At 45.8% G+C, this 19,688-nt stretch overlaps 1 protein-coding gene across 2 annotated transcripts in view; it reads right to left on the bottom strand.

Moving 5' to 3' along the window:
• Nucleotides 1-19,688, bottom strand: part of Ctnnbl1 (catenin beta like 1) — a 159,273-nt gene that overhangs the window by 124,422 nt on the left and 15,163 nt on the right. Inside the window, exons 1-2 of one of the 2 annotated variants that reach the window (XM_029536341.1) lie at nucleotides 4,433-4,472; nucleotides 3,619-3,649 (exon numbers count right to left, since the gene is read on the bottom strand). The exons of the other annotated variant lie outside the window; for it this stretch is intronic. The gene's annotated coding sequence lies outside the window, so the exon portion shown is untranslated. Of the gene's footprint in view, nucleotides 1-3,618; nucleotides 3,650-4,432; nucleotides 4,473-19,688 lie in introns of those variants that run through there. 2 annotated transcript variants of the gene reach the window in all.

Raw genomic sequence — 19,688 nt, 5'->3', positions numbered from 1 at the left:
GCCAAGTCATGAGCTCCAGAGTTCTCCACGCAGAGGAGACTGCAGGATGGAGAGAAAAGGTGGCAGAGCCACAGTTAACAGGAGGAAGCTAAGTGCCGCCACCGTCAAGGGCAGACTAGAAACAGTGGTCTTGTCCCTTGGAGCCCACTTCTTTAAAGGCCAGGGGAAGAGCTTCATAGTCACCTCTAATAGTCCACTGAAATGGCACATTCCTTGGGCAGGACTTTAATCCACCACACCCCTGGGAACCAGAAGCAGTTAAGAGTTCCATTGTATAAGCAGGGAACAGGATGCCAGGGGTGCCAGCAATCTCTCAATAAACACTTGCAGAGACAAGCTGATCCCTTCTGAAGTGGCACACTGGAGAAGGTGCCCATCCACCTTGATTATGTAACTCTCGGTGACACAGTTCTAAGGGACTTAAATGTACCCACAGATATAAGCCATGTAAGATCTTGGTTAAATTAAAGTGGTATTTGTTAAGTCATTAATAGCCACGACAACAACAAACTTGGTATAAGACTTCTAAGGCGTGAAACCCTGTAATGAGGTGGCCCAGTTGCACTCCCAGGTTTCCAGTTGGGTGCTGCCTAAACTGGGTCATGGGGAGAGGCAGGGCCAAGTGTGAATCAGCTTCTAGAAGTTTTCTGACTGGTCTATTTCAACATTACACACACAGCATCAGTTCTTCTTGGAACTGGCCTGGCACAGTAGAGTCTGGAGCTGGAACCTTTACCAGCGCAGCCATGGTACCTCCTTCTCCTCTAGGTGGGCAAGTTGAACAAGGGAAGCCCTGAGATGGTTTGTTCTTTTTTTTTTTTTTTTTTCCCCTCAAATTTTTAACTCAGAGGCAAAAATTTTGCTCTTCACTCCTCTTCTAGACCTTCAATTGTCTCTTTTCAAGAGGCAACACTCTCAATAGAGCTTCCACTCATTCCTGAGACTCTAGTGTGGAGTTATGAGCTAGGCTGGCTCCTTCACAAGTACTTACTAAGTGCCAGCAGTGTCTGAGGCTCCGTGAGAGGACAGGACAGATGAGCACATCCAAGACAGACAGCCCCTTGCTATCACCTCAGCAGAACGATAGACTAGTCAAACACAGTGTAAGCCATTGGCATACGTTTTGTTAATAGCCACATTTTTTAAAGTAAAAAGAAACAGGTAAAAATTAATTTCAGTAGATATTTTGTTTAGTACAACATACCTAAAATAACAATTTAATATGTAGCCAGTATTTTTTAATGCTAGCTTACTTTTTCTTTTAATACTAAGCTATTGGCATATAGTTCACATTTACACTCTCACTCAGTTCAACCAGCCCAGCCCCACCACACAGGCAGGGCCGCCACCACACTGCTCCTGATGAGGCCTCAGCAGAACCTACTTCAGCAACAATGAATGGAGCAGGGGCTCTTAGAAAGCTCTGGAAACCCACAACAATCATGAAGCAAAGTCTATACCCTCACCTAGAAGTAGACTCCTTGATATGTAGCCTTGGGAGAGCAACTTACACACACACACACACACACACACACACACACGTGTGCATGGGAGAAGCTCAGAGCTCAGACTGATTTCACTGTGGGGAATCAAAGAACTGTTGATCCAAAAAGAGAGCATGACACCAGAGGTCAGGGGCTCAGGCCACGAACGCTCTCCTCGTATCTCACACAGCCAATCTCAAGAGGCTTAAGACATTCTTACAAGTCACCTCTGGAAACTAATCTGCCCTGGTCCCTGAACAGTATTTGGCATTCCTCAAGATGAAGGAATGACAAAAGCGACTGTTCTCGATAAAGTAATTTCTCTGCTTCAGCTGCCCACAGGACGAGAGAAATGATTAACTCTTAACTTCTCCTGATCCAGACAGAATATGAGCCCTGAAGTACTTCTCTGGCCTCCTTCGTAGGTCCCAGCCTTACTTCCCCAGTCAGACACATAGAAGGCAGAGCACTTGCCAACACCCAACCACACAGGCAGTGGCCTCTCGAAGACACAAGAAAGGACTTGCTGTTCTCAAAGCTCATGGAGGCCTCGAGATCACAAATATGCCTAAGGCTTTCAGTAACCTTACTGTGTGTGTGTGTGTGTGTGTGTGTGTGTGTGTGTGTGTGTACAAGCATGCACTTCTCCACCCTCCTCCACCCCACCCCTGGAAAGTGAAATCAAGACATCACCGCAGAAGCTTTGAAAGAGTTAAAAAATTAAGTAAGCAAACCGCCTGCATACTCCCTGCGTACCCAGACAATACCCAGCCTAAGCTTTAGGTTTCATTTCCCCTCTCTATTTTTTTTTAATTAAAAAGCAGTGAGAAGCTGCAGCTATAATGAGGGGCTGTGGGAACATGCAGTTATATTGGACTCAAAGTAATGTACCATAGGAAGAGGCTACATCACCAGAACGAAGCCTAAATTAAAACTCCACTATGAAACCCACTCCATTTCCTCTGGGCGTGCAATCTGTATTATCACATTTATGGTCTGTCTCGACCTCAATTAGACTTAGGGGTGGGGGGTGGGGAGAGAACTTCTATAGTAAGCAATAATGGTATCATTATGATAAATTATGAAAAGGTACAGTGCAATTATTAATGCATAGCACATGTGCACTGGGATACAACAGTAAAAATGCATGTTCATGTGTCTAAAGATAGTGCAGCCTTCCAAGTTACCTGGCTCAGGAGAGAATTCATGAAAGGCACTTTCACAATGACAGAGGGAAAGACTCACCCAAATTCCATATGGGAACTAGAAAACATCAATAGAAGCCTTTCATGACCTTGAAATAAACCACAAATTCTTCACCTAGCAACAAGGGGCTCAGATAACCTCAGAAAAGGGTCTATCCTGTGAGGTGTAATATGCTGTTGCTCAAGTATTAAACGCTAGGAAGGGAAGAACTCAGAAGTATGAAGTGTAAAACAAATGTCTTAACTAGGAATGCTAACCCAACTTGTCTATGGTGAACAAGAATGCAAGGCTGATCTCCTTTTCCATTCTCACCCAAGACTAATTATTGGAAGACAGAGAAGAGAAAGTTGAGGACATCACAGGTCAGCAGGCCAAGCTCCTATTATATAAGAACATGGACTGGTCCCCACAGTAAGAGAGGAGAGTTGTATGTAGCTAGCAGCCATCAACAAAAGGCTTCTGATGGCCAGAGCCAGTCAGTGATCAGCTCTGTTTCAACAATGCTATCCTAAATGAAGAATGGGTTTGGAGTCATGCTTTTCTAAACTCAAACCCTGCTCCCTCTACTTGAATCCTGGAGGGTAACTTAACTCTAAACGGAGGTTAAAAACCCCCTTCATAGACATTTCCGAGCATTTATCTACTCATAAAGGTGATATTTCTATAACATAGGGTATGGTGTGAACCACAGAGTTCCTGGTCTTTGTGACACTTGATTCAAAATCAGCAAGGTATAAGGAGGCTCTGAACATTAAGAGGCTTTAAAATGTGGATTCCTGGGCAAGAGGTGTAGCTTGGTGGCAGAGTTCAATCCCCACTATCACTGGGAGGAAAATAACAAATAGATAGATAGATAGATAGATAGATAGATAGATAGATAGATAGATTAAAAAAGGGGGGGTTACTTTTGATTATCAAAAATACTTACCAGGTAACCTTCCCCACGTGTATTTTGACAGCTGTGACGGAGGAAGAGGAAGGATACAATAAGCAAGAGTCAATGACAACCTGTCTTTCTGATGTTCCCCCCCCACACACACACACACACTTTGGTTTGTTTTGCGAACTAGTTGACTCTGTAGCCACTGGACAGCAAATGTCTCATCTCCCCTTGCCAGGGCTCTCCCCAAACACTAGAGTGAGTCTGTGGGCTCAGGCACCTTCCATGTCACACAATGGTCAACTACTTGAAGTCTGATTTCTCTTAGAAAACGTTTCTGGGCAGATATGGGCTGGGACTCTCCGGACACCTCTGCTGACCACACATAGTCCTCCCTAAGTGTCCCTCCCCATCTTTGGATCTTTCCTTCAGTTTACCACACTGAAGAAAGCTCTGCCGCCTACAATCAGTCGCCTTCCCTTGAAGGACAAGCCTGGCCTGACTCTCATACGGGCTTTAAACATCAGCTTTATTGGAAGACAGCGATCCCATCTGCCTCTTCCTCTCCTGCTGCTTTTTCTCCCTCGGAATAAACCCTTCCAACAGGAAAGCGGGGGTGTGTGGCACAGAGGAGAGAGGGGAGCATACACATAATTAAATTCCTCCTACCATGACTTTGGGATTTCATCATTTTAAAATGTTCTAATACCCCGTGAGATAATTAGACATTTGGAATGTCGCAGCCCGAGCTTGGGGACAGATCGGTCTAACCAATCTAAACTGCTCAGAAATCATCGGCTGTTAACCTCTCCTGATTACCTTTTGTCGGAATAAAAGGTAGTTTTCAAACATTCCTTCTTACCAGACGGTAGTGAGAGGCCTGACCCAGAAGCCTCAGACGAGCTGCGGTAATGAGTCCCCCTGCCTGCACCGACTGCACATTCGCTGGTGACATTTTACGGTGAGGACTTCTGGCTCAATCAATATTTGCAGGCATGAAACCTGCCAAAGTTAACATCAGGGCTCCCTTGCAAATTTGCTCAAGGCACAACTGAAAAGGCTCTTCCACTGCAACTACCATAAGCCAAAATTCATAATTAGAGATCAAAGCAATCAGGGACAGAAAATCCCACCCACCAAAAGGCCGCAGGGACGACTAAACAGACCACTTTCCAAAAGGTCTCATGTAAACTTAGTGCTGAACCAGCAAGAGAAACCAGCAGGCCACACGTACTTTTAGGGAATACTTAAGTGCATATATAATTTGCTTTTGCAAATTCACAAGAATTAAAACTTGAAAAATATCAGCGAATTGTGGCCATCTACTAACTTGTATTTTTGGAAGGTTGCTATGCTATACTACCTGCCTGTCTTTCCAAGGTAAAAAAATAGGTACCAAGAACTCCTCAAACCCTGCAGGAAAGTTACCCCAAAATATAGAGCCCCTAGCCATTCCCAATCAATCAATCAATAAAAGTACAGAGGCCACGGTAACTACTGGGCAGTTGTCTTAGTCAGGGTTTCTATTCCTGCACAAACATGACCAAGAAGCAGTTGGGGAGGAAAGGGTTTATTCCGCTTACATTTTCCACATTGCTGTTCATCACCAAAAGAGGTCAGGACTGGAACTCAAGCAGGTCAGAAAGCAGGATGTTCTTTACTGGCTTGCTTCCCCTGGCTTGCTCAGCCTGCTCTCTTATAGAACCCAAGACTACCAGCCCAGAGATGGCACCACCCACAAGGGGAACTCCCCCCTTGATCACTAATTGAGAAAATGCCTTACAGCTGGATCTCATGGAGGCATTTCCCCAACTGAAGCTCCTTTCTCTGTGATAACTCCAGCTGTGTCAAGTTGACACAAAACTAGCCAGTACAGCAGTCTACTGTCCACAATGAGGGGAAATACAGAAACATCAAAACCGAAGGTAAGATGGTGGAATAGCAGTCCCCCTCTGATGACCTGATACAAGAGACCAGGCAGTCAGCAGCAGGAAACAACAGAACCTACTCCAAAGAGAGAAAAAGAGGAGGTGCTTTGGAAACCCACAGTGGGGGTGGCAGGATCCCTGCAAAGCTGGAGAAGTAGACAGGAAACCCACTGAAGAGGCTCCAGCCCAACTCAGCTCCAGCCAGCAGCTTCCAGCATGGAGGGGCAGTAGAAGACCTTAAGGTAAGCCGGGCGGCTCTGCAGGGGAGTCACTAACAAACCCACTCTCTTTAGGAGAAGCACACAGAACTCATGAGCTTCAAAACAGTTTCCAGGTTAGTGAGACAATGAGTCCTCTAGCAGACAGGTCGGCAATGAATTCTGTCGGTGTGACTGACTCCACGTGCAGGGACCTGGCATCTTGAAAGAGAACCTACTGTTTGAACTGTACTACTCTGAAAGCTGGAGAACAAAGGCACAACCACAAGTCTCAGAGCCTGAAATTAATTTGCCACAGCCCTCCATGAGCTTTGGGAGTTTGTAGAGAGCAGGAGGGCCAGACTGGCAAGCCAAAAGTGCAGTCTATAGAAAGCTTGGCTCAGACAGTGGAGTACCCTCGAAGGGTAACCCACCCTTGGTTGCCAGGAACAGTACTCACCAGCTAAGACCCCTGAGACACAGCTCAACAGGTGGAGCCACAGAGCTGCCAATTACTGCCCTGCAGCCTGAACCTTGAGGCTCCTGCAGGCTACACATAGCTGCATCCCTGCAGCAATACTCTGGAGGTCTTGAAAGCAGGAAGACTGCCTCTGCTTGGGCATATCTCAAGGCTATGGCTGCTTCCAGTATTCTCAGTGCCTTGAGAGACACTCCTCGTCCCCAACACACACACGAGAACATTAGCTACTCCAGGAGGCATGAGAGAAATGTGGTCACCCAGAGAAGGGAAACAGCATGAAAGAAGACAGTTCTGAGGAACATCAGACATTTGGGCCGTATTGGTTCAACATCAGCACAAGCCACCAGGAAGACAAGCACCCAAAGTCCAACGGACTGTTGCCCACGTGCAGGATCTGTGCAGAGTGTCCAGGAAGACGCTGCCAATGCCTGGCCGCCTTCTCTCAGCCCTGTGCTCCACATCCTTTCCTGTGTTACTCTTGTAGCAGCTTTTTACTCTACCATAGTTTAAGATCTTCTTATCCCCTTCACACATTCATCTTTGATGACTGAATGATCGATCGTTCTTCTCTCCCTTTCCCCACACCCCGGTTTTACTCCCAAGCTTCCCCCTTCCCTCCGTCTCTCCTACACATGTAGCCGCACGACAATTTTACTTATAGGGTGTCTTAGTTGCTTTTCTACTGCCATGATAAGACAGCATCACCAAGGCAACTTATAAAAGAAGGTGGTTTGACTGGACCCATGGTTCCAGGGAGTGAGAGTCCACAGGCATGGGCAGCAGCAGGAACAGTTGCAAGTTCACATCTCAATCCACCAGGACACAGACAACGACACACTGAGAATGGCATGAGACCTTACCCTTTCGGGCCCTCAATCCTTCCCTCAACTCTTCCATAAGAGCCCCTGAACTCCGTCCAGTGTTTGGCTGTGGGTCTCTGAATCTATTTACAACCTGCCTTTTTAATGTTCACACGTATGGGCAATTGCCTACATACATGTATGTATGTGCACCATGTTCCCAAGCAGGATAGATCAGAACATTGGATCCCCTGGGTGCTGGGAACCAAACTGAGGTTCTCTGTGAGAGCAGCCAGTGCTCTTGAGTACTGAGCCATTGTTCCAACCCCTTTTCTCATTTCTCACTCTTCCCTTTCAAACCATTCTCCTCCACCCTCTTCTTTCTCCTTTCATTTATTCAGCCTTACTTCGCCCTTCCCTGTGGTGACATACTAGCAGGCTTTACTTCCTATCTCTCAAGGTTTGACTATGTTACTGCTGTAACAGTCTGCTCTCTCCCTTCTGAGTGGCACTCAGGATTGAGTCCTCAAAAGTAAGCCTCTCAATAAAACTTCTCAACTAAACCCATAAGAGATATCTAAACCAACAGAGTCAAATCAGCACCATGGAAACACGCACGTGTTCACACATACTCACTCATACATACACACAAGCACATGCACACAGAAGCAAGGCAGAAATGACCCCTCCAAATGCTATCTCTTCAATTACTGAATTCAAAGTTCCTAAAATAGGCACAGTGCTGGTGACTTTACAAAGTTTAATTTACTAACAAAATAACCAAAGACGATACAACCAAACAGGTTCAATCCTAGTCATGATGAAGAAGTTGGTAACATTCAGGAAAAAGTCAGCAAAAGGCAAGTAATATGGCTTAAAAAGGCAGCAATGTGGAAGGAAAAATTCAATAACAAAACTTAAATCTTAAGGTGTAAAAATCCAGAAATGTTGAAAACAAAAACCTCTAATGAACCAAACACACAGCAGATAAATAAAGAACAAATAAACAATAAACAAGCAGATGAACAAAACAACTCAGCGGGACACTCCAATAGCCGCCACCCACCCGACAGAGGAAAAGATCTGAGGCAGAGACAAAGCCAAGGAAACATTACATCCACCCCACCAAGGAAATAAAAAAGCAGCCAGGTCCACAACATCCAAAAGCTTTGAAATGAGGCAAGAGGCCAAAGCATGGCCAAGCCCAAGGGACTAAAAATGGAGCTAAGATCAAAAACTGAAGACATGGAAACCTTTTTAGGAAATTAAAGTGAAAGTTTCCCAAATCTAGAGAAAGAAACAGACATCCAAAAGAGGCATTTAGAACCCCAAACAGACACAAACAGAGAAAAACCTCTCTGTAACATACCCTTAACCAAGACATCAGAAATATAACACAAAGGAACACTAAAATGGTAAAGGAACTCCAACTGACCCACAAAGGAAAACACATCAGAATAGCTTCATCAGCAACTCCCAAAGCCAGAAAGGCATGAAGCAACACATTCCAAGTTCTGGAAGTAAACAGTTGCCAAAGAAGATGCCACAGCAACAGACCTCTTTCCAAACTGACGGTAAAATGGAGACATTTCAAGAGGAGCACAATGAAGGCAGTGCCAACAACCAAGTCAGCCCCGAGAACAGTACTTAACAGAATACTAATCACAGAGGAAGGCTGTGTGAATCACAAGGGCACTGGAAGGACAAATCTCCTAAGAATAAATGAGCAGACATGGTAGGAAGAAATCCACATGTCCAAGTAAACGGCCAACCTCCTAATACTAATGGGGAGAGAGAAAGAGCAAACAATGACTCATTACCAACCAGAAAAGCAAACAAAAATCCCAGGAATTACAAACACCTTGGCTGCAAGCACCTCTACCTACCGAGCCATGTCACCTGCCCCACGCTCATCTTCGGATAAGCGGATAAGTCACTGAAACTATAAAGCAACAAGGAAACATCAGGATTAAACTACAATGCAGGTGCAAACCAAATGCACAACAGACCACTCTAGCCCACAGAAGTGGAAATGCAGGCTTGAGCCGCACGGGGAACACTCCCTTAAATGACTACACTGAGGCCTCAAACAAGCCCAACAAACGCAGAGACAACTTTTTATATTCTAGTTAGATCATGATGCAGTAAACCTAAAAGTCATTAAGAAAACCATTAACATTAACTACAGGAAGGACACAGCAGGTGAGGTGGTGGTGGTACACATCTTTAGTCCCAGCATCAGGAAGCAGAGGCAGGAGGATCTCTGTGAGTTCAAGGTCAGTCTACAGAGTGAGTTCCAGGTGTCTCTAGGTCACTGAAGAAATGAGGAAAGACATTAAGAGTTCCTTGAGGTGGGGCTGGAGAATGGCTTAGTCAGTGGCTGCCACACAAGTGTGAGGGCCTGAGTTCAGATCCCAGCACCCATGTCAAAAAGAACAAGGCAGTGTGTACCTGGGAGGTAGACAGAGATGGAGTCCTGGAGCTGACTGGCCAGCCAGTCAAAACTGACTGTCTCAGAAAAGAAAGAGACATCTGATGTTGGTTCAGATGTTTAGACACACACACACACACATCACACACACACAAAATTCCTAGCATCAAATGATAATTAAAAAACAGAACTTGCAGAACCTTTGGGATGCAACAAAGACTGAGATGACATGAAACTACAAAGCTTCTTCTACACAGCAAAGAAAACAAGCACCTTCCTAAGAGAAAGCTTACAGTAAGGAGAAAAATGTTTGCTGACTATACATTATACAGGAGATTACTACAGAATGAACTACAAAAATTATACACCAAAAAAAAATATATATATATATATCCAACCAATGGCCCTAAGAGCCAGTTCTCAAAAGAACAACTACAAAAGGCCAACAAAATACTTGAAAACATATTCAACATCCTTAGTCACCAGAAACAATGGAAATCAGCCTGCTCTGAGATCCCCTCCTACCCTAGTCAGAATGGCTACCACACAAATGGCAATCATAGCAGGCAGCAACTAGGGAAATAACACCCCTTATTCACTGCTGGTAGAAATGTAAACTGCTTTAGCTATCATGGAGATCAGTGTGGAAATGCTACCCCAAGACACCTAAAGCTAGAACTACCATCTATGACCCAGCTCTACTGCTCCTGGGTACTTACTCAAAAGCCCCTGTATCCTACCACAGAGATACTAGCACACCCATGCTTCCTGCTCCTGCTCTGTTCTCAATGGCCAGAAAATAGAAGCAATCTAAATGCCTATCAACATACAAATGCATAAAGAAAATGTTACACATATGCACAGAACAACTTTCTTTATTCAGCCATAAAGAAAAATGGAATTATGTCCTTTGCTACAATGGATGCAATTGGAGATCATTATGTTAAACAAAATTAGTCAGATTCAGAAAGACAACCTCTATTTCCTCTCCCATGCAGTCTAGATTTGAGAAAGAGAAAGAGGGGAGGAAGTAGACAGATCTATGAGAAGAGAGGAAGAATGCTACACTCTTTCCAGTAGTGACAAGCACCAACAGGCCCCCAAAACCTGGGCGCTGTCCTGAGGCAAAAAGTTCAAGGAAACTCAGTCTCCTGGAATGGTGGCATCCTCCATGTGCTTCCCCGGAAATGCTACATTCTTTCCAGTAGTGACAAGCGCCAACAGGCCCCAAAAACCTGGGCACTGTCCCGAGGCAAAAAGTTCAAGGAAACTCAGTCTCATGGAATGGTGGCATTTTGTATAACGAATGCTCCAATGTCCTTACTTTAGTTGGAAAACAGATCCATGTGCTTTCCCTTAACACATAGCCATGTTAGATCCTAGGCAGTCAGTCCTTGAGCTGACCCTGGGTCTAGGCAGCTAGTCACTGCCCTACATAGGAATTTACCACTCTCAAGGTAGAAGGAAGTTTGTGATCTAAAGAGGAACCAGGGTAGATACTTAGAACCATAGGTAGCTGAGTTACACTCATACACAAGCATTACAATGGCCTAGGGGGAAGGTGGACTATAGGATCTATGGCAAGGGCATGAAGCCCTTGCCCCCCCCTCTACTGACTTGGAGCTGACTTTAGGTGGAGCTGTTTTTGATCCCAGTTGTTAACATTGAATGTTATCCCAGTTGGTTCCTGCCAGCCCTTCCAGGTTTNCATTCCTCTGTTTTGTGTACTTACTTCCCTATTTTCTTCTGTATAAATAGTCTGATGCTCAATTTGACAATTCGCATTCAGCTACCACACCACTTTGTGTCCGTGTCTGTTTGTCACCCCACAATCACCGAATCCTCGCTCACCTGCAACCAGAGACCCATTCCCCGCAGATCAGGGACCCCAGGACAGTCTGTCTTCGGTAGAAGAGATCTTAACAGAGAGGAGGGGGAAAACAAGGGGAGGTAATGAAAGCAAGAGGGGCTGTCTGAAGAAGGAAAGCAGTAAGCAAGAGAAAGCCACCAAGGAAGGGGACAGGTGTAAGAACACAGTATAATGACACGTATGTATGAAGTACCATAATGAAACCCATTACACTGCATGCCAACTTTAAAAGTTAAAAGTCTTCAATAAAAAAGGCCAAAAAGCAAAGTTACCAAAGCCCCCTTATAATCTGCAATCTGATTGGCTGACAGGTAAAGCCATGTGATTTATGATTCAGATCACTAGTCATAAAGACTGTACTTAATCTAATTTTTCCTCCCCCCCCAAAACTTTTATTCCTTGTTAAAACCTGAATATATATTCATCCTCCCTCCAAAGGCAGTGTAGGTTTCTTTCTAGAAACACAAAGTACACTTTAATGTCCATGATTTACTTTGACATCTTCTCTGATTAATTCTGCAGCTACATCAGAAAGCTGAATACTGATTTGGTTTCTTTATCAACACTAACACAGGCAGACCCTTGTAAAGCCACTGCAAGGTAAAACATCTCCATTTTAGCACACTGATTATGAATATGTTTTGTCAGCTACACCAGAGCCATCATCACTCATTCATTCACTCCACGGTATTTACTGAGCTAATAGAAGTTCAACCTCACTCTATTAGGAGTGGCAGGAAATATTCGACAGCAACCCACAGCAGTAACAACAGAACAGTGCTATCTACAAGACCTAGCAGTACTGTACAAACAGCAGGGGAACAATGGTCAGGGAAATCTGGGTGCTAGTCAATCATTTTAGAGTCATGTGACATATTAATGCTACATTATTAAAATACTCTGGCTTTGTTCTGCAACCTCCAAGTTACCTTTAGGAAGATACAGGGTAATAAAATTACATAAAATAAGACAGAATATAAGCAGATGATCACAAAACGGAAAAACACTGAGTAGCCAATCTGCATGTAAAAGCGCTCCAACTTCATGAGATTAGGGAAGCATACCTTAAAACTCAAACACATCAGACTGACAAAAAATGAAAACTAAAATCTGGCAGTGTGAGGGCTGACTGAGGATGAAGCCGCTGACATGTTTGTGGGGTGTTGTGAGGGCAGAGCTCACTGTGATGCTAAAGAACACTAAAGACACATATGCAACTATCCCAGAGAACACTGGGATGTGGGAAATCTCACATCCACAGAGATGGCTACACAATGCTCACTGGAGCACACGTACAATAAGAAAATGGTTCCACAGTTAATGTGGTAATGGTAGCCAAAAAGTACGTGGGAATAAAACAAATTCCCAGGAGCCTGCTGGGCAGGGCAAGAGGATGTCATTAAGGAGAAGGGCTGTACCACGAAATGGAACTGGGAAAGGAAATGAGGGAAACCTGGAACTTATGACATTTATTTTTAAAAAGATTTGAACTGAATTTGAAAAAAATGGCATAGCTATATAAGCAGCTTAGGGGAAAGGAGGAAGACCACTAAGGGCTGGGGACGAGGGGTAGGTGAGGCTGACATTTGCTGTGGTCCTTTGGCACCTGTTACTGCTGAATAAGAACAGGGGTTTGCAATACCATTTGTAGAGCTAGGATCAACGAGATCTTTCAGTAATGTACTCAAGAGCACAGAGGGAGATAGAGTGTATGGCACAGTCGGTGGATCTGCAATGGCGGAGGCAAGCGTAGTAGTCGCCTTCCATCTGGACAGAAAGCCTCCACTCAGCCTGGAGCCCCAGCCCAACGTCATGTCCTGGGAGAGTCCTCCAAACACTCCATCAAGGTTTCTGAGCATCCTCAGTGGTGGATCATACCTCTGCTGCCACACATGCATGCTACACACACACACACACACACACACACACACACACACACACACACACACACACACATTGTTGTTGCCTCCATTAAACCAGGACTTAGGTGCTGAAGTGCAGGAACCCTGGGATCCTGCTCAGCACCCAACAGTGCATGCTCAGAGGTACCTGATCCTGGCTGCCCAACCACTGAGACTTTGACTTTGGCTTCACACACATACTGCTAAGGTGAAGACGACAGATAAGGCACCCGAGCACCACAAGTGTCCAGGGAGCCCCGCCCCTACCCCATCCACCATCCCAGCAGGCCCTCTGCATTCTGAGATCCTGGCATTCAGTATCTGAGCCTTAGCCGGACAGTGGTGCCGGGTAGCGCACGCCTTTAATCCCAGCACTCAGAAGGCAAAGGCAGAGGCAGACGGACTTCTGAGTTCAAGGCCAGCCTGGTCTACAAAGTGAGTTCCAGGACAGGAAAGGTTATACAAAGAAACCCTGTCTCAAAAAAACAAAACCAAAACAAAACAGTATCTGAGCCTTACTCAACCTAAGTGAAAACTATCTTTCTCTCTGGCTGCTTTTCAAAATGATAATTTGCCATAACTCTTTTAAGTTAAAAAAAAATGTTTTATCCATCTTGCTGATGAAATTTCAGAAGTGGGATAAATACCAGCCATGATCACAGAATAGAATCAGAATACCTCTACAGATCATGTTTTATTTTGTTTTAGATTTATTTTCTAACATTTTTAGGGTTGTTGCATTTAAAAGACAATTCCGCTTGATAAGTAAATGAGTATTAAGTACATATGTTGCCATGAACATGATGGTCAGACAAAGAAAGGACACTCACACACAGACACACTCAACATCCGCCTCCCCAGACCCCTAGGACTTACACACCTGCACAGCCCCATGCTAGGAAAACAAGCGTTAAAATACAAAGAAACGCAGACAGGCATTACCTTCCAGATGCCTGAGATCTTGTGAGAAACGCAAGAAAAGAAGATAGCGAGTCTTCTAGCCATGGCTAATGTGGACATTGGAAACACCAGAACCATGGAGAGATATCTGGATCAGACCAGAGACCAAGAGCCATGTCATGATCAAATGGGAGAGGACAGAGACACCAAAGAACCAGCCAGGCTGCCAGGACTGGTAATGTACTATTAATACAAATACGCAAATTCTCAATGTTCCCCTGACTGCAGAGAGACTCCATCTTTCTATACTCCTATGTCTAATCACATGGTTTGCTGTGTTCAAAGCTTAGTACATTCAGCACTTCGTAAGTGATATTCAGAGGGTAAGGACAGAGAAATCCAGACTCAGACAACCAGCCTCACCCTATCACTTACAGATGAATGAACTCAGCAGAAAAAGGGACTGGAGCCTGAAAGCCTCCCCTGCACCCCGCAAGTGACCTTCTTAATGCCACATGCTCATCCCTTCTGCCCAATGCCATCATGCGTTAGCAAAATTAAAGCCCCTTCCGTGGCTTTTCTGCCACTCATTAATCAGGGGAGTGCTACCTATGGAAATTCAGGTTCCCAGAGTGTGGAAGGAAGGTCTCCATGCACCATAACCTCAAACTCTCTTCCCGAGATCTCTTGGAGAGGAGCTCATGCTGGGCCTCAGGTTACCTCCCCCAACACCAGGCCACTCTCAAAGTCTAAACATTAAAAACAACAAGCTGACATGAGAAAACTACTGAGCGCGACAGCATGCCTGTAAGTTCAGCACGTGTGAAGCAAAGGCAGGAAGTCTGCAGCCAGCCTGGGCTACAGAAGGGCTTGTCTCATGAAACCCCTAACTGTTTTAAAGCATAGCTCAGATACAACAAATTCACTTTTTAGGCTTGCACAGTGCTTTCTGATGATGAGGGGTTGGGGGCATGTGCATTTGGCACCAGTGAGCCCACATGTGGTTCTAAATGTTGTATAGGCACATCTGTCACAGGCGATTGTACTGACAGAGAAGTCTCCAGCCACCAGACCACTGCCTCTAGCAACAGATGATTCATTAACAAAAGTGGGTCGAAGAAGTCTTGATGCTATCTAAGATCACTGAAACTCTGAAGTGCATTCTTCCTTCAAACAGGAGGGAAGGGCTGTGGCAGGGAGGACGCACTTAACCCAGGACAGATAGTAAGGACACTTGGAGAAGGGAAGGGAGGGTGAAGACCCAGACTGGATTGCGAGTGTGAACTTTAGTTATTAATCTGTCAGCCCTTCCTCCTTGATTGCTTGAGCCTTCTCCTGTCATTTTGATCTCAGATCTCAGCCACATAACTCTGTTCACACACAAGCAGCCTGTTTCCCAGGGACGTGGAAGTTGGGTGGACGTGTACCTGCAGGTCTCGTGAACACAAGCCTCCATGTGATACTACAGAGGGAGGAAGGCAGGGCCCAGCACAACTGCCCCAGGCTCTGCAGCGCCCCCTGCTGGGGGCCTCAAAGGTTGAATGACAGATGCCCCTTCAACCTGGACACGTGCCTGTTGATGAGCCCATCATGCATGAAGATGACGTGGCCCTAGATGCACTTCAGTCTCCTTACTCAAAGGTTTTACTATTTTATAGATGGCTGACAAGCTACAGACGTTAGCACAGCATCTCCACTCCCACTAAAAAGAAGGCTGCTGAAGGAGGCTGGTGAAGGAATGATCCAAGTTTGGCATCCAATGTCCGAAAACATTTCTCTAGAAAAGGAAAGCTCACTGGCCACTTGGCCATGTGGAGAAGAGAGGCAAGGGGCCAACGGCTTAGTAGTTACCTGCAAATTCACTGTGCCGGCCTCACCCCACACCACTCTCCCAGGGAGGCTATAAAACAGATTTCAAAGTGACCTGAGACTAACTGCTACTGACTGACGTCAGGGGCATGTGAAGGTCCTCAGCTTCCTGACAGGAGAACCTGGTAGACGAGCTAGGAACAACACACTCCCCACAGACAGATCTCCACTGCAGCTGAGAGACAGGTACCTAACTCTCTTCCAAATATCTACAGTGGACTCAAACAGTTGTTTGAATCATCTTAGCAGGCTCTGGATATCAAGTTTAAAACTGACTTGACTCAAAAGATACAAAACAGAGCAACAACAAAAGGGAAAAATGGTCTCAACTATCTGAAAGTAACATGCATGGCTCAAAGACAGCGTCTGTCAGGGCTTGACTTCATGACAAAGAACAGCAAATGTTCATAAGCAGGGCTCCTCTGTGGGTGAATCTCCAGTTACAGCCAGCTCAGGGAGAGCCATCAGGCAAACTACCCATTAGCTGTCACGTTAGAATGACTCCAGAAAGCCAGCCCCAGAGCTCCACTGATATCTTTTCAACAACCTCTTAATCTTGTTTATAACACCTGTGTTAAGGCAACCTGACATCAGTTCTACTCACTTGTCTCAGACTGAAATTACTCAGAAACTCGAGGATTGCCATGAACATCACAGCACCCGAGGCTGCCTCAAACAGCCTGAAAGTCAGAAGGCGCCTCTTAAAACAAAGCCACACCATGAGCCTTGCTAGGCCTTAAATTTCACACCCCCCCCCCCCCCCGCCCCCCCCCCCCCCACACACACTCAAAAGCATAGAGATCCTAGAACTGTGGGGTCTGAAGAACCCAGAAAATTCTTCCGACAGCTTTTTACCAAATGACCGCTGAAGTGGCACAGCCACCACGGTCTGCAGGCCTGCTCCAGGTCATAAGTGCACCACTTTCTTCCCAGTCCCAAGCGCGCCTTCTGGAGAGGTAATATTCCTAGTACCAAATGGAGCAAGTGGGGTTGCAAGAGACACCTCAGCATTCTGCCCAAAGTCATAGAGCTGGAAAACGGTGGCACAGAATTCAATCGTGACAGAAGCAGCCTGACTCACCCACTTTCCGTGTTTACTGTACATCTGTGCCTGGGGCTCCTTACACTTGAAATGAGCTGACAGCAGTGATGTAGACATGTGCATCCTAGGACTGTATGAGACACAAAACACCCAAGAAACTGATGGGAACTAGTCCAGGAATATGGAGAAGGACAAGAGAAGAGAATGCACTTTGGTGGCCACATTTGCTGTCACTAGTGTTTGACCTTGAACAAATCACCATAAATCTTGGGGTGGGGGAAGCCCTCCTACTGTTGTAAATACGGAGAAAAGCCAAACCCAGAAAAAGTCCACGACAAATATTAATCACACATATAATCTCTATATAATATATATGTACATATGCACATGTGTGTATATATATATATTTCATACATAGAAAATGAATATTCTCAAGCCAACCAACACAAAATAAAAGCCAATCTCATTGCTTTGTGCAGACTCATTTCTTGCCTATAAGTCTGGGTGCTGAGAAAAACAGCAATTATGGCCCACAGTGGAGTTACAGTAAATCTCTGGCAAATAAATGAATCAATCGATCTCTTGCTTTAGGGTCAGAGGCAGCCCTAGTCTTTAAAAGAAATGCCAATCAACTCTCAGGTTACTAGAGGAACAGAATTGAGCTTTTGTGAAGACCATCTGCTATTATTTAAGGCAAGTTTCCTATGAGTAAGACCAAGATCAGTCACAACACAGCTTAATCTACTTCATCAAGAAAGAAGCAGCAGCAGCAAGGGGCTGAGGGTTAGCTCCACCATGAAAGGCCTACTTAACATACGTGAGGCCCTGGCTTCAGTGAAATAAATGTTTAAGAACAAAAACAAAGGTTGGAGAGATGACGCAGTGGATAAGAGTTTAAGTAGCCCAGCACTTGGGAGGCAGAGGCAGGAGAATTTCTGAGTTCGAGGCCAGCCTGGTCTATAGAGTGAGTTCCAGGACAGCCAGGGCTACACAGAGAAACACTGTCTCAAAAAAAAAAAAAAAAAAAGTCAGCACCCACATAAAAGCCAGGTATGGCCACAGATGAACTGTGGCACCAATGATGTAGGGACAGACAGGAGGATTGCTGGGGTTTGCTGGCTAAAGAGGGAGTGGTTGAAGAGGGAACCAAGAATGGCTGAATGTCTTTCTAGGGTCTCTACCTGGATACTTCTATGGACTGCCACACCGATAATCCCAGCAGGAAGAAAGTTGGGGCAGGAGAACTGTAAACAGGCAACTGGAGAGATGGCAAACAACACTGTAGGTGACACCCAATGTATTCCCCAGTTATGGGTGGCTGCTTCTATCACTCATCCACCCCTCACTCCATCCTTCCTTAGTCAAGGGAATTTACTGAGCAGTTCCCCTAGGGCAAGCTCTTATCTGGCCACAGCTTTGGAGGAGCTCGGGGCAATGAGGAAAAGGGCATTTACGTGTAACCAGTCCTTCTATACAAAAATGATACCTGTGACAGGAACTACAAGGCAAAGCGATGGTGCTGCGCCTCCCCACTCTCCGTAAGTCTCTGCTGTCTTCATTTTAGGCTGCCTTCACTCACGGAGTCTTCTAGGAAGAAGGGTGAACCTTCTCCTCCCCGGGTGTCTCATGCAGAAGCGGCTCTGGGACACCCCCCCCCCTCCAAGTAGAGAAGGAACACAGCACATGTACACCACACAGCTGGAGCCTGGCTCCAAGAGTGGGCTTCAACACGGAAGTCACAGCCTGTCCCGTTTGTGGGTGGGTGACATCCACTGCTCCTCTTTGAGCTGATTGTCATCTGCAGCTGTTTAGACACATCTTACCTCTAAGTGACCCTCTTTTCCCATAAACACAAAGACAATCTGACAACTGGAGGGCAAGCTGCCACTGCTGCAGAGGGGAGCCCTCGGGCCCAGCTGCATAACTCTCGGCCATGTCACCCTGCCAGGCTCAGTGTCATACCCCTGAGAAAAGTCACATTCACCGTGCTTGGCCATCACAAAGGTCACGTGGGTAAAAGGGCCGCTGCGCCACACGAAGTGAAGCAAGAGTCAAAATTGCTTTTTTAATTAAACTAAGACTTCCTCAACCTTCTGCTGACAATCCCAGCTACAACACAAAGCCCAGTATCAGCTCCTAACCAGCCTCCACTGCAGGAAGGACAGTCTGCGGCAGTCAGAGGAGGGAGGGGAAAATTACTAATTTAAACAAAATGTTTAATCTTCTAATTATGGGGCAGGCTCCAAGAGGATGGAAAGTGCTTTGCAATCTTCATTATGGAATCCCCACGCGACCATGGCACAAGTCATGTCAGCCAGAGGCAGATGCCATCTCTCCTTCCCCTCTGAGCCTTCTGTGTCCTTGCCAGATCTGAGAGGAAGGAGGAAATCTAACAGAAGAAAAGTATAGGTGAACCATGAATTGTGGCTCTCCAGTTGGTTATGCTGGTGAGGCAGATGCCCAGTGAGAGGCTGGCGAGGACCACCCCGTGCTTCCCTCGGCAGACAGCCTGAGGCCATCTCAAGCTCTGAGCCTAGCACAACTGCCTGCTGCAGGTGCTGCTGGAGCGATTCTTTCCCCTTCTCTCATCAGGGCTGAGAAGCATGGAGAGTTGGGGTGACGCCCGGCAATGGCACCTCTGGTCAGAAAGAGAGCTGTTCCTCTGCAGATAGGCTTGTCCCTGGTTAATTTGCTTTATG

Source organism: Mus pahari, chromosome 3 (assembly GCF_900095145.1).
Source record: "Mus pahari chromosome 3, PAHARI_EIJ_v1.1, whole genome shotgun sequence".
Taxonomy (NCBI): Eukaryota; Metazoa; Chordata; class Mammalia; order Rodentia; family Muridae; genus Mus; species Mus pahari.
Note: the sequence above shows the minus strand (reverse complement) of the source record. Positions and strands in the feature narration are given on the sequence as shown.